Raw genomic sequence first — 14,006 nt, 5'->3', positions numbered from 1 at the left:
CATCACTTACATGATTTTTTTTCCCAAATAATTTTTTAAATAAAAAACACTTGAAAGATCTTTGATTTGTTGACTGCTAAACAATCCAAATAATCTAGTGGTTGCTGAATGTAATATCTACATACATATTTACCCCCAAATGGAACTGTAGCTTAATATAATGACAAAATAATCTGACAGATCTTTAAAAATACATGCCCCTCTTTTTGCATATGCATGTGATCTGACAACAGAATAAAAAGAAAATAATTTGCTCATTGTGCTTTTAAATTACAGACTTTCATAGAATCTGACATTATTTTTCAAACAGTGCCTTAAAATCAACAGTTATTTCAAATTTTTCAAAGCTTGCAAAAATGATGCATTTTCTTCTTAACATTTAAACATAATATCAAACATTAAACCAATTATTCAGATTGTTCATTCTATTACTCTTACCAAGATGCACTTGAATGACATTACAGCACCATCTTTATTTCCTTTTTAACTGCATGAACACTTAGTGTTTCTAACTCTCATCCCAAACAGACTTCTAGTGATGGCTTTGGGGAGCAGCTGCAGAAGCAGTGAGATGTTCCAGATGTTTTATCTTTATAAACTTATTATTAGTAATACTGATAGAATGGCATATGTGATGCCACCTTGCAGTGCTTTCTCTCTCCATACTGAACATGACAGCATTCATATTCACTAAAAGATGGAAAAGTCATACTTAAGTTCTTTAACAGTTTGTGTAAGTCTGGGTCATTACTATGTTATAGCATAGCATCACCCAAGCCTCTGCATCTAAATATAACCTGGAATTTTCGTGAGTATTCAGGTGTTTCCTCAGGATAGATCTCTTCCAGTAAATAAAAGTTCTGCATGTACAAATGGTGGATGTCTGTGCTGTGAAGAGGTGTAGCTGGGGTGTTCCTCTTCTGAAAACTCACACTTTTTAGTAAGAAAACAACATTCTGCAAAGTCAAAAGCAGAACTAAAAAAAAGCCATCATTTCCAAATTCTAGCTATTGCCTCTCAGGTGGGTTCTTTCTGTTATAGAAAATGTTCAGAAAATATTACTTTCTCCAGAAATAAATGCATAAAAATGCATTGCTTTTCAAGCTAATAACATACAGCTTTTCACTGCAGGTCTACAGATGGCTACTCCTAAGTGTATTTATATAAGTCATCTGTAGCTCAATAATTATGCACCAAACCTGCAGTTAGATCTGCATAGGAAGCTTTTCCCCTCTTAACACCTTCTTGTGGTGTCTTAGAGACACTGTCTCCAGGTCCCTGCTCCCACAGATCTGACTGCAACATCACGGTTCAAGTTACAAAAACGGAAATTTGCTACTCCTGACTGGAATGCCTGTGTGTTTGGATCAGTTCCCAGTGGACTGAATTAGCCTAATGCTAGTTCAGGGTACCCCTGTTCTGTGAGCCTGTGTTGCATCATTCTGCTGCTAAGGACTTGGATGACTTCCCCCAAACCCAAAGGAAATAAAGTGTTTGGGCTTTTAAATTCTGCTTCACAGAGATGGGAGCCAAAAAGGTAAACACTGTTTAATTTTCTAGTAAATACTGAAGGTATGATATCACGCAGCTATACATCCTATACATAAAAGCACACAAAAACATCTTTTGACAAATAGAAATATATTTGAATTGCCATAAAGCTGCTTGTAGTGTTTTGGTTTATGCCTCATTTCCTCTGGGGTGTTCTTCACAGTCCATTATTTCTTAGTAAAACATTTTTCTTTGGGACAGCCAGTCACTAGTAGAGCACACCAAATCCCTCATTCTCTATCTAGAGGACAAGTCCCATCCATAAGCAAGGCTGGTGGATAATAAAAATGGTATTTGCCATTCAGTGAAATAACAAATCTACACGACCAAAATGATTTTCCAATGCAGCTATTCACCATCAATCATTTTTCAGTGCTAACATGAACTACCATTCCAGGAGGGAAAGTTAATATTCTCATTTTAATCCTTCCCATTTCCAGCTTCAGTAGGAAGCCTTACAGTAAGCTTGTTTCTGCTTATGCTGTAAAATGCAATTCTGCACAACAGGCTGTCCTGATTCCCCAAGATTAAATGCTTCTGCGATGAGAGAAGGGAATAAAGGATTTAATTAGTAGCCAAGGTTATGATTCACAGTTGTTTGATCTCTCTGGCAAACTGGTAACAAACACTTTAGTAAATTGAGAGTTTAACCTTTAACTGGTGATATTTGTTTGTTCAGCTACTTGTGACATCTCAGAATTTTGGTTACAGAGGGGCTGTCTGCAGCCTCTGGGCACATGGAGCACACTTAGCTCTCATGCAATTGCAGTCCCTCATTTTCAGATGTTTAGTTTTGACTGATTTTGGGGGAAAGCTTGTTGGATAAATGCATTAGCAACAGGGTCAGCAGGCCTTTTACTCTTTTGGCAACAAAGCTATTTTCCTCCCCTATGCATTCATCAGGCTTTGAGCTTCATCATCACCATACCCATTAATATCATAACTGACATCTGAAGGAACTTGCCAAACACCATTTGACTGATTCTAATAACCAGCACCATGTTACCTTAAAATGTAATATACATAGAATGCCTTTAAAATTAAGCTAAAGTTATTATTTCTGATACAGGACAACTTCTCAGCCTGCACCCTTCTGAAGAAGAACTGCCAATAGCATTCACTGGCTACCAGTAATTATCTTTCTCAATATGAAGATCACCTTGAATACAGCATATGCTATGTGACATTTCTCATGGACTTAAAACTCACAGAATTGGGTCCTGAAGCCACCAAGGAATCTATAACATTTTTATAACCCTTAGGAATCCAGAAGGAATCCAGAAGGATGTAACAATTCAACAACAGAAGTCCATGCTGGTTGTGATAGGACCAACAGAATCATACAAACCTACATTATTTGCAGGTATAAACTAGGACTGCTTTGTACATGCACTGAAAAACAACCTGTTGTGGATTCAGGCACTATTCAAAGCATAGGAAACGAGGATGAAAAAACCTGGCAACAAAATACAATGGATTGAGCACCCACATTAAAAAAAAAAAGCCTGGCAGAATGAAATGACCAGAAATACTTGGTTTTTCCTGCCTCCTTTAGCTGTTAAGATACTTAACCTACAACCAGTCACTTGGAGGAAATCTGATCTCATCATCAGTCCATCAGAAATCTGAACTGGAATTTCACTTAAATTGGAAAACAAGCATGATGAAGTACTTTATGTAATTCAACTGACATTTCAATTTGGTTTGAAAGTTATTATACATTAATAAATGCTCTGAACTGTTGCAATTCAGACTTTTCTTCATTTGACTACATATTGTTCATTTTCCCCAACACAATCAGCCAAAGCCTCAGTAGGTTTCTGAAGCTGTGCCTCATTCCCCAGTCCCACACTCACTGGGAATGTCACTGTTCAGTCAGGACCCACCTACCTTCTTCCTGCCAGGGAACATGCAGTGCCACCCAAGAAGAATGCTCTGGGACAAATGCTAAAACTTTTTAGCTGCCAAAACGGTATGGTTTTATGAAAAAGGAACTAAGAAGGTGCATGGTTCAGTTGCCCTATGATTCAAGACAAATAAAACCTTTGTTTAAATTAAGTTTTACAAGATTAATCCCCTTTTTGAAATAGAATTATTTTGATAAAGAATCAAAGGAAAAGCAATTATTAATTAGAAATATTTATTGTCCTTACAAAGCTGCTAAATTTTATATCAAACCCTTAGTAATTCCATTAGAAGTTTGTTCCCCTTTCCATCTCAGGAAGGTGTTCTACATAGTGGTTTAGTGTTAACAGAAATATTAAAGCAACAGGGCAGAGGAAAGGTGCTGCTAATTTCCTATTTATAACACTTGCCTTCTTGTTCATGTGCAGAACATTTCATTATCAGGACTGTGATGTCTGGCACAGGCCTCCCAATGCACACGGACGCTGATATTATCAGAGCAAAAAGGTCAGTGCTGTCTTTTCAGAACGAGTCAAACAGGAACAAAAATGCAGTTGGAGAGAGCCACAGATTTATATTATATTTTACAAAATGCCCATTTCTCGGTAAACCTAACACTGATTTGAAGTCAGGTTCAGTTTTTAAAACCTAATTAAATTCTCTGCAGTCATCTTAAATTTCTGACTTGGGACAGGGTAAAGTATTAAGAAAGAAGACTGAAGTTGGTTGCCCTGAAGCTTTTGGCAGTAATTATTATTTAGATTTGAGCTTTATCTTTAATGGATCAGTTTTTAATCATATGTTTTGCATGTGAACTGAAGTATTTTTTTCCATTCAGGCCCTGAAAAACATTCCTTGTCACAGAATCTGATGGAAGAGATTCAGAGTAACTACATTAATCCATTTCATTAGTGCATTTAAGTCTAATGGAATCTTCCATTAGATGCATATGCAAGCATTTTAGGTATAGAATTTGCTGTGGCTCAAGCTTATCCTGTCATTCCCTGCCTATTCCCAGTTGATGGAAATCTCTCTGCACTGAGCTACATTTTAGGTACTGAAAATTGGAAGAGATTAGGTTGCATTGCTGTGTATTCTGAAACAGGAAATACTTGATCAACATACCCAGGGATAAAATCAGAACCACTGATTATTTCCAATATTGTAGACTACCCAGTTTCTCCATTCGTTGCTAGTTTAGCAACTGTTGTTTGCCATCATTAGGATCAGTTTAGTGGGGGCTCTCTACACATAGCCTGGCCCATAAATGATTTGCAAAAACTGTCTTAAGGATAAACTAGTAAAAGCTGCTCAGAAGTGTTAAAAAAGTATGATGGCATTTGAAGAACAGAACAGTTACACATCTGAAGTTTAATTAAATGGGCTTAGTTTACACAGAACCACAGAATAGTTTGGGTTGTAAGGGACCTTAAAGGTCATCTTGTTACAACCCCCTGCTGTGGACAGAGACACCTTCCTCTGGACCAGGTAGCTCAGAGTTCCTTCTAACCTGACCATGACCACTTCCACAGATGGGGCATCCACAACTTCTCTGGACAACCTGTTCCAGTGTCTCACCACCCTCACAGAAAAGAATTTCTTCCTGATACCTCATCTGAACCCACTTTTAGTCTGAAGCCATTTGCCCTTGTTCTGTCATTACTTGCCCTTGTAAACACTCTCTCTACATCTTTCCTATAGGCTCCCTTCAGGTACTGGAATTTACTAAATGCTTCCATAACATTTTCAGTGTAAGCCAACTTAGAAACTAGTGACAAAACAAATTAAATTTGGATGAATCCATTTATCCCCCCATGGTTCTCACCACTGGCATCTTCACAGGTTTAAATGCAATAGAACTAGAGAAATAATAGATACACACAGAACAAGAAGAATCACAAACAGAAGGTAAGCTAGTTTTTAAAAATTTCTTTGGTCTCAGCATTCAAAGGCATTTTAGTAATTACTGGCAAACAATCTGTTTATGAAAGATCTAGATCTGCTAAACTCCTGTTCATGCTTGTAAATTAGTTATGAATGGGTAAGATTCCATCAAATGAATTTGTTCATCTAAGCACTGAATAATTCAACAACAATAGCTAATTATTTATACAAAGATATTTGATGAATAATTTCTATGGAACAGTATGTCTCAAGGGTTTAACTTCAAAAATAAAGGTTTCTTTGACTTAATTGCATGTCTTATAATGTAATTTCTGTTCCCAACCTAGGGGAAGGCAGGGGCTGACATCCATAGGAGTATCAGTGATTCTAAATTTAAAAATTGCTCTGCAGGAGTAATGTCAAATTCAGGCATTGATTTTGGTGAACCCTTCAGCTAGTAAACAATTTGATTATTTACTAATTGTGAACATTGGCCCATGGGGAATTAGCTTAAGTTGAATTAATGTTTGTACTCTTCTTCACCCACTATGTAATTTCCCAACTATATGTGGTTGGTTTTTATTTAAAATATGTAATTTTAAAACCACAGTCATCTTTTAATGGATTTATATTTTATTCTACAGCAGCTTTCATGTCTCCCTTCTCAAAAGTAATGGGTTTAACTAAGAAATCCTTTCATGTAGTTATAGCAATCCTCTTTTCTCGACAGATAGTGTGACTTAGCTTGATTTGGCTTGCAGATTTTAGCAGACATACAAAGAAGGACAAGTTTAAGAAATAACATCTCCTTTGGGGGGATTTTGGTGTTTAAACAAAAACAAACAAAAAATGCTTTCCAGCTAGACCTAAGGGGATCCAGAATAGCTAAACAGCAGAGGATTCTGGAGTGTCACACTTAAATTTGTTCAACGTTCTTTGGGGAAAATGGTCCAACACGTTGTATGTCTAGAACAAAGACAAATTGCTGAAGCTAGAAGGAAGATCAGGTATAGGTTTTCAGAACTAATGGCATGCTGGGGCAAACAGATTTAGCAACAAGATATTTCCTCTGTGGTCTGTTCCACAGTCATGGTAGCTAAGAACTCATCTCTTACAGGGATAGTTTGTATGGAAATCAGGCAATAGCCAGAGATTTCTTGTACATCCCTAATCACCTTTGCTGTATATTTTCACAAATCCATTTTAACTTATGCCTGTTACTAGGACATGAAGAGCTGCACAAAGAGCATGGGGAAAACAATAGGAAGACAAAATTACCTTTGGATGGGACTGGAAAGCCACATAAAGAAAGCAGGAAAAATATACAAGCCAGCTCCCATTTTGTCAGAACCAAGTATTGTTTCACAGCTTTGGTGACGTCACTATCAAATACCAATTGATATTGATGTCCATATCAAATCACAGAGAACCTTTATTCAGCTCTTCACTCTCTGTATCTTACTGAGTTAGAAGGCTGCTGCTTTTTCACACGGTTTCAAGGCCAAGCAATTTGAAAGTAGCGAGACACAAATGAGATCACAGATAAGTAAATAATAATGTACAGCACTCTCACAGATACAGTCTGACACATTAAACTCCTTTTCTAAAGAAGCTGAATTCAGAACACAACAGAGCTTTTTGTTCAGTGCACACAGGAAGCCGCAGGCATTATTATTTTGCCTCCTCTGGTTAAAAGCCATCTTTTCAGATTAAAAATAATATTTTTTTTGCTGAGCTTTTCATTTATAACTCTGAATTATACAAGGAAATGCAGGGCTACACTCAGAGGCACTAGGAAGAAATAACCATACTTCCTCTGGCTACTTGCCTCTCTATTGTTTGCCTATTAAACTTACAATAACCTTTGAATATTTAACTGGCTGATGTTACACTACTTCATTATGCTCGAGAAGTTGCTCACACAACACAGTAGCTTTTTGCTGTGCTCATTGTAGGGAACTATAAGGCCCCTGCAAACTCAAGAATGAATTTGACTTTTTTATTTGGTTTAGATTGCATTGCTCAGAATGCACCTCAGATACAATCTGTACACAAAAATATCTAATGCTGAATATGAGATGTAAAAGCATCAAAATTATGTAACCCATTGAGATTTCTCAACTATATGTTTCTACTCTCAATTATTTGCTTCTACTCTACATAACACATGCTAATTTAACATATGCTGTATCTCACATCTTAATTAGGACTCGTCATCTACTGCTGCCATCCCATTTAACCTTTTGTTTTGAGACAAAAGAAATAAGCTTTCATTGGGTCAGCTACTGATGCAGTTCATAGAGGATCCATGAAAGGTCAAAGCAATATTGCATTATTTAAACCTCACACCAATGACTTTAGCCAGAACCCTCTTCAGTTTTTTCCCACATCTCAGTGATATGTGTATTTTCAATAATGGTGGATAGATGTAAAAAACATGGTCCCTTATTTGTAAAACAAATCACAGGCAATAGGTTAGAGTCACTTATACATCTTTACAAATTCAACTACTCTACCATGGCAAAGTTGAGAGAGTATCTCAGCTGTTCAACACACATGAAAGTCATTGCATGGTTGTAACTGAAAAAATGAAGCAGGTCTTCTGTTGCAGAGACAGGAATTACATCAGGAAAAATACCTGAAAGGAATAGGCCATTGATGTGAATACCAATATTTAAATAATTATCAAATAAATGATGATACCATTTCAGAAGTCTTAACACTTTCCATGTGGTTTTTTATTACAGAGGTGATTGGTGAATTCTCCTGCTTCACAGTAATGAAAAGGAGAGGGTGGAACTTGCTGCTGTAAAGCTCTTTCTAAGCACTGAATTCTGAAATCAAACTGTATTCAAACCCCCCACCATTGTCACAGAAATCCAATGAAAAACACGAAAAGAAACTCTGCTCTCATGTTCACCATGGGATAACAGAAGGAACTGGGAGCTGATGGACTGTTAGGTCACCTTGGATTCAGGCCTGCCATCTCTGTAGGAGCTCTGGATGTTACTTATGCACAGTGATATAAGTGTGTTCTCACAGCTGCATGTTTTAGTGGGCGTAGCCTCCAAAAATAAACTGGTAGAAGACTGCAAAGGCGAGGGTGTTGCTGTGGTTTCTGCAACCTGCAGTGAAAAGCCTGGCAAATGGTGAAAGATGGCATTAGGACAAGGGGACTTCACTTCCCTTGTCAAAGCCATCACTTGAAGGAAAAAAGGCAGTTGCAAATGTAGTTCAAAACTGCAATTTTTGCAACTGGAAGCATTCTCCAGGATTTGTTATTTTACAATAGTGGGGAAACACATGGGATTTCAACTTGTGGAGAACAGCCTTCCCCTATAAATCACAGAGTGTAATCTGAAACCTAGAAACAGCACAGGGGCTCACATTTATGGATTTAAAACAGATGAAGAGCAAGCACACTCTTAACCCTTTCCCCATAATTCCTTCCCAGTACAAAATAAAAATGAATATACAAATACTGAACAGAAATTAACTTGGCAAAAATCAAGATTAATACAATTCTGTAAATACTGAATAGTTTAGACTTCCCTAAGGACACAAGCACAGAATTGTGGTAAAGCAAAGCACTGTAAAACTGTTAGAACATAATCCAGTCTTTGGACTGTTCTTTCATCAACTTTTATTTATGCAGTTTATCTTACTGAGATTAGGATCTCCCCTATAGAGCAAGACCTTGCAAACACAGGCCTCTGGTTTTGAATATCAGGCTATATTTCACTGGGAATGAAGTAACTAGCAGCCTGTCATCTGACCATAATATTATAAACTCCTTAATCAGGCAACAGGAGAACTAATACGAACATATTAGTAATAATTTCTCTTCAGAAATATGTAAGAGCATTAAGATGACATATTGTTTATTTATTGTTCCTTAAGATCCCAAATAATTTCTGTATCAGTTTAGCTTCTCCTATGGCTCAGTGGAAAAAAAATCCAAAACCCAGCAAACCCTGTTCCAACTTGAATCCTTGCCCTTGATTCTTAAATTTTTTAAAATTTAAATTAAAAAAAACACAGTGTAAAAGAATGGACTGGAATCTCAGCACTGCAAGATGCATTAGTCTATACCTTGTCAGAGTCAGAGTTCCGGTACTTCCAGAAATTCACTCACATACATAACACAATGGTGTGATTAAAACCAGAAATGGACCCAGATAGAAATAAGGTATGATAGCATGTCATGTTAAATCTCTACCCAGTGTAATATTTTAGAGAAAACTCTAAACTAGCCATCCCAGGACGGTTGACAGGAGAAGATGAAAAATAATTTTAACCTTACTGCAAGATCACTCATCTGCAGATGCAGTATTTGCCTGTAGTAATTCAAGCTCTGTCCCTTTCTTGGCTGCAGTTCAGTGAAGTGGTACTTTTGACCATGTCTCCTAATGAAAAGCTAGAGTGTCTCTGGTCTTCAGTGAAAAAGTTGCAATTGATGGAAAAAAATATCTCCAAAATGGCAATGATGGGCACTTTAATCTTTTTTAAGTGAAGAAATAGCCACCTGAGAACAGTAGAAAAATGCATCATGAAAAAGAATTCAATCTTAGCCACTGGGCACATTGTGGAGCATCCAAAAAATACAGTCATGGCTAGAATTTTGTGCTACAATAATCAGAGGGGCAACCTGAAAAAAATCTGAGCTCTTTTGAAAAATCTTGCTAAAGCTCTTTTATATAATTGTAATTGCAAAGAAAGATTTGAGGAAAAGAGAGGGTAAGACAAAAAATTATGCTACTAGCCCAATTCAATTTGGCTTGTCAAATGGCATGTTAGCAGATCTCCATAATCACAAGAGCAACCACATCTTTTACTTTTAAACCATTTCAAACCAAAGCTTGATTTTTCACAAATACATACTTTGTGGAAAACTTAAGATTAGACCATCAACAGCTCCACCTTCATCCTTTCATCACTAAAGCTTTTTCAAGCTACAGTCCAGGTTCAAGTAGGACCACCCAATGCTTCATGTTATTCCTGCAGATGCTCAGATCCAGACATCATCTTTGTCTCTTGACAAATACCATGATGGTATTGGCCATTGGGATTTCCAAATATGTGCATCAGACCATCTAACTAGGTTGGGATGGATACATGGTTCTGAAAAATCTCATGAGACTATCTAAACTACTGTGGTAACCTGACCTATTCCATATGTGCACATTCTATGAGTAAGAAGGAAGAGGTACTTTGCATCTTGAAAGCCACTAAAAAAAGGGACTGCATCCCATTTACTGAATCATGTATTCCAAACAGATGGATAAACCTTTCTTTAAAGTACATCCAGGGCAGAAGTTCCTGCCTAAATGTACCAAGTTGTGTTGAAGTCCCCAGTCCCCATCTTGCCACAGTGGGTGCAGGACTACATGCATGAAGTCAAGGGGAGAACACAGCCCTGAACCTACTCATGGGCTTGGCATACCAAGGTATCAGTAGAAACTTGGAAAGTTTGTACATACAAGAAGACATTTAAGATAGGAAATGCAGATTATATATTGTAGAAGATTCTAGATATACACTTATTCATTAGGTCTTTTGTGTGAAAAAAATCTGACCTGAAACATCCAATTTCTCTTGCTCAATCTAAAATTAAAGAATGCACTGTGTTATTACTATTGCAAAAAGGCAGGGAATTTTATGAGCTGATATGCTGGAGACAGAAACTGGCTGGGACTGACTACTGTAGTATGTGAACTCCATTTCTCTCTGTGGCTTCAAAGACCAAGTACAACTTAACAATGTAATTTTTTACTATAATTATCCTCTGGTAAGTTAGATATGGAAAGCAGAATGTGTTTTAATTACTTTTTCCCCCCTCTTAATTAAGAAGCTGTTAACAAGCCCAGATGTATATTTCAATTTAATTTCTGTTACATAGAAAAAATATTTTTCTTAATATTCCTATTTCATTGTGTAAATATGTGATGATGTGTACAGAACAATTAACAGGTGAATACTTTGTTAGAAATATCAGGTTACTTTGTAACTTTACAGCCTTGCAAGACACATTTTTGCAAAGCAATCATTCCTCGGTAAGGGTTGCACATCAGCTCAATTACGCTGAGTGCAGGGAACAGAAATGCCTTGATCCTGGCAAATTTCAGGTAGGCTTTATTTATCCTAGAAATCCTAGAATTTCCCTTTTTTGTGTGTAAAGTAGATGCACACACAGCTCTCACTCTCAAGTGTCTTTCCTACAAAAGAGGTAGAATCAGGAGCAGTTAGCCAAACTCTCAGCTGGTTCAAATTAGAACTCCACTGATTTAATTAGGCAGTCCTGAAAGTCTTAGAAGAGCACTGCATCAGGCCCTCTTCTCCTCTTTTCTCTCCATATCCCTGAGCCAGCTCTCTTTCCTACGTACTTCCTTCACATTAGCTCTCGGCCTCTCTCTCTTCCTCTGACTTTCCTACACTCAGATTTTTCTGCTATTTGTTTTCTGGATCTGTCCTGGGGTTCCTCCTCTCTCTCGTATCACTCAATAGTTATTTGTCCCCATTTTCACAGCCCTTCATAGCTTACTGTGACTTCAGCCATCAAATCTCAGAGCTGTCTTCACTCTCTGTGCCACCAATCAATAATCACACAAACATCCTTCCACATTTCCTTCCTTGTTGCATTTTACCAACCAATTCTGCAGCAGAACCTTTTCCTACTTCTCCTTACTCTTTAGTTCCACATAATTTTCTTAACGATTGAACACAATTCAGAAAATATAATCCTCAGATCTTGATGAGCACAAATGCTGAAGAGGAACATAGTAAAATTAGGCTGTCATTGTAGCTTATGGTTTTGCAACCTTGCTTTCTGTGCTAAACAAATTATACAGATGCCTTGAAACCAAGCAAAAACTTATTCTTTCAAACTTTTGCAAGACAAGAGTTGTTCTAGAAGAAAAAGGACTTACCAAAGCTAATTAGCCCTTTCTAGTAAGCACTTTGCAGATACACTGCAGTACAAGGCCATAAATTATTAAACTTCTGTCTATTTCATAAAAATATCTATTTATGCAAGCTAACATACATAGTAATTAACATACAACAGATGTCTGTGAAAGCAAATTGCAAACAAGAACTGGAGAAAAAAAGGAGAAAAATTTGATTTTGAAAACACCAAAATTGAGAAGGTATTTTAAAGTGATAAGGAAGGCAAGGAGACTTTCAACAGACACCTCAGTGATGCCTCACTGAAAATCTTCTGGGAAAGTGGGGACACGTGAAATGGGAAAAGTGCACTGAAAATCGGTAGTACTTTTCTACCAGCTACTTTTATACCTTGTCTTTATATCCATGAGTTCTTCACAGTCCAAGAGCAGAGAGGAGAGCAGGCTAAGCATACGCAGGAAGACTGAAACAAAACTAGGTTCATTGTGGTCTAGAGCTTCACGGAATGTTTATCAGCACTGAAGGTACTAATGCACAATGCCACCCTCAGATCAAGAGCAAAGAGTTGACTTCACAGTTCACATTGCTCAGATCTTTAATTTCAGTCTTCATTATTAAGCCCTGATCAGTTCAGGGACTGAAAAACAGTTATGAGCTTTGAAACAATACCAAAAAGAGCAGGCATAGCCTTATCATACCCCTGGAAGAGCTTTTTGTTTGGGTTTAATGCTGCTTTCCTCCCTGGCTAGGATGGTATCAGAAAACTTGCCAAGTCTATTCCATCTATAGATGGTGTGGTTTCAGCTAAACCAGGCTTCGAGGCTGTATTCCCCCTCACATGCCCTTTTTATTCTTATTATTTTCCTCTCCTTCCACTTTATGAAAGCATGCTCTCCCCAGGTCCACCTGCTGAGACCTTAATGAGAGCCTGAACAACATCACAGGTATTTTTGCAAACAGGTAATTATCTAGGCTTTTCCACATATAAAAGTGCAAGTGCATGTGATATTCCCCCCACTCCCCCCTTTCTTTTCCCCTACATAATTTTATTCCTCAATTTTTGCATGGCTTTTAGAATACAGAAGAAAGAACATCCACTAGAAGAAAATTAAAGTTGCCTTTTAACCCAGCACTTTTGAGTTAGCATTGATTTTCCCAGAATTTGCTGATGAACAAATCATGTATCCTGAATTCCACTTGAAAATCCTATTAAATATCCTGTAGTCAGCAAATGACGGGTTATAAGAATAAATGTCACATTAAAATATGTTACAAGTACTGGCAACCTGACATTTATTGGCCTGCAGGTCTACAAGTCCCTTTTTGGCCTTGAGGTGTCTGATCCTCTGTGTGGCTTAATGGGATAATCAAATAATTAATATAGTTGTGTATTTTCTCTTTCTTTGCTGGTTCTTAGAGTAGCTTGGCTTATAATGATATAGCCTTTTTTGGAGAATTTTGTGTATAAGATATTTGGATCAGGAAAAAACTTGGACGTTTGGTGGTATTTATAGCCTGATTTTTGAATTGTAATGTCAGCAATGAGTTTGCAGATGTTTTGCTTTGTGAAAGAACTGTACAGATTTACAACTTTTCAAAAGGCAAGTATAAAATGCATTAATCACTCGTTGCTTGTTATTATTTTCTTATCATCAATAGGATATTTTCTTACCATTGATGGTGGACTTGCAGTGTTGGGTTAATGGTTGAACTTTATGACTTTAATGGTCTTTTCCAGCCTAAATGATTCACTGATCGTGTTT

The 14,006-nt window shown here is 37.2% G+C and overlaps 1 protein-coding gene across 1 annotated transcript in view; it reads right to left on the bottom strand.

Moving 5' to 3' along the window:
* Nucleotides 1–14,006, bottom strand: part of KCNQ1 (potassium voltage-gated channel subfamily Q member 1) — a 338,978-nt gene that overhangs the window by 119,792 nt on the left and 205,180 nt on the right. The gene's annotated exons all lie outside the window — the stretch shown is intronic.

This window comes from Vidua chalybeata, chromosome 6, assembly GCF_026979565.1.
Source record: "Vidua chalybeata isolate OUT-0048 chromosome 6, bVidCha1 merged haplotype, whole genome shotgun sequence".
NCBI classification, from domain to species: Eukaryota; Metazoa; Chordata; class Aves; order Passeriformes; family Viduidae; genus Vidua; species Vidua chalybeata.
This window is presented reverse-complemented; position numbering and strand designations above follow the sequence as displayed.